Raw genomic sequence first — 2,541 nt, 5'->3', positions numbered from 1 at the left:
ATATGTGTGTAGCTTTTATAGCTAACAGGATATGTGATATGTTGTTTGTGTGAATGGTATGCTCTGGGAAACTCACTAAGCTTTGTGCTTACAAGTTTGTTTATGGTTTTAGGTATCATCGTTTTGAAAAGGAAGAGCTCGGGTTGATCGCAATGCACACACCTATGATTTCCGTAATGAATGATTTTGGGATAAACTCTGATAAACGATTTGATTGAATAGGATTTGATTGTTTGAATTAAATGGTATCAATGTTTTAGTTAAAAATAAAATTTTTACCCCTGATTTTTGGGACGTTACATATGGGCTCATATCTATCATCAAGGAGACATTTTTATGCATCTAACACCTCTAAGGGACATAGATCTAACACCTCAAACTCCTGAAGTTGCCCAAACTCACAAGAGAGCTCATGCGACCAAGAATTAGCTCATAACAAGCCCTAACTTTGATAACCAAAAGGAATCACCAAGGTAATAACTTTTTACCTTAAAAAGCTTCCTAAGGTGATGTAGAATCAGGATATTGAAGCTCAACCTTGACCAAAGCTTGATCACCAAGTTCTTCTTCTTGTAAGCACACCAAAAAGCCCACTAAAATTACTTCCAAGCTCAAAAATCAATGACAATGGAAAACTTGGGTTTTAGGGACGCAAATAGTAGTGGAGGCTAATAAATGTGAAGGTCCAAAGTTCATAAGGATGCTTAAATAGGGCTCATTCCCTAAAATTATGGTTTAAAGTTTGGTTGTGTATGCCTCGTACGCCCAACGTACGTGGCTAAAATTACCGCTCCAAGGTGTGCATGTACGCTAAGCGTACCAAAACATATGCCCAGCGTATGAGGGGACCCTTTCCGAAAATAAATTTTGTTTCAAGGACTAAAAAGGAAAATATCTGGATCCGAGTGTTACAAAATTCCATATATAAGGGTCAAAATTGTAAATTACCTTGATAATGAATGTTACAATTTCCCCCCACTTGAATCAGACTTCGTCTTCGAAGTCCGCTGCCGCAAATAGCTCATGGTAGTGCTCGTGCATCTCTGCCTCAGGTTCACAAGTCCATTCGTAACCTTTCTGATGTTGCCACTGGACCTTGACCAAAGATACCACCTTGTTGCATAAGACCTTCGTCTTCCTATCCAGAATCACCACTGGCATATCAAAATAGTCCAGGTGATCATCCACCTAAATATCATCCAAAGGAACCACCAATGAATCATCAGAAACACACTTCCGAAGTAGAGAAACATGAAAGGTGTTGTGAATCTGACTAAGCTCCTCAGGTAAATCCAACTGATAAGCTACCATGCTAACCCTGGTAATCAATCGGAACAACCTAATATATCGGGGCTCCAACTTGCCCCTCTTCCTGAAGTGTTTTACACCCTTCTAGGGCGATACCTTCAGTAAAACCATGTCGTCGACTTGGAACTCTAACTCCGATCGACGTCTGTCATAATAACTCTTTGACGTCTGTCAGCATAAATCTTCTACCAATTCTGAGCTGTCTGCAACCTTTGCCTAATCCGTTAAATAAGATTTGTCGTCTGAAGAACTACTTCGCCCTTTCCTATGACCTTATGACCGACCTCTGCCCAAACTTCCTCCCATAAAAAAGCTCAAACGGCGGCGCACCAATACTAGAACGATATTTGATGTCGTAAGAAAACTCAGCTAAGGGAAGGTAGGAATACCATCTCTCACCGAAATCTATGACAAAAGATCTCAACATTTCCTCAAGTGTTTGAATGGTTTTTTGCTTTGGCCACCAGTTTGCAGATGATAAGCAGTGCTAAAATGTAACCCCGTGCCCAGTTCCTTGTGGAACCTCTGTCAAATTCGAGAAGTGAACTGAACATCTTGATCTGATGCAATTGAAACGGGGACACCATGTCGGGCGACGATATCGCACACATAAACATTGGCTAATTTCATGTCCGAGGAGCTATTTCCCATGATCCTATGATCGACCTCTCCACTATCACCCAAATCACATTAAATCACTTAGTCGTCCATGGTAACTTGGTGATTAAATCCACGGTTATCTGCTCCCATTTCCACATGGGAACCTCCAAAGGTTGAATCTTTCCATGTGGCCTCTGGTGCTCGGCCTTGACTATCTGACAGGTCAATCACCTCTCAACATACCAAGATATTTCCCTCTTCATCCATGGCCACCAATAGCTAAGTCTCAAATCCCGATACATCTTGGTAGCTCACGGTGTATCGAAAATAGGGACTTATGTGCCTCCTCCAACACAGTCTGCGATTCTGCCAAAATCTGGCACCCAAACCTGTGACATCCCCATTTTCACAGCCAGAAAAGACCGATTTGTGTATGCTTATTTAAAAATCATAGTATCCTTTTTGAAAAATAGTATTGTGGAATTTATTCCGATAAAACATGATAATGATATTATCAAATCATTTTTGAAGAAATGTATTTTATTTATATTAAAACATTGGGATGTCATCGTCAATACAGAAACATAAGCATAACAAAATATTACAACCCTTACAGTAATTAAACTAGTGACC

The sequence above is a fragment of the Lactuca sativa genome, chromosome 5 (assembly GCF_002870075.4).
Source record: "Lactuca sativa cultivar Salinas chromosome 5, Lsat_Salinas_v11, whole genome shotgun sequence".
In the NCBI taxonomy this organism is placed as follows: domain Eukaryota; kingdom Viridiplantae; phylum Streptophyta; class Magnoliopsida; order Asterales; family Asteraceae; genus Lactuca; species Lactuca sativa.
Note: the sequence above shows the minus strand (reverse complement) of the source record.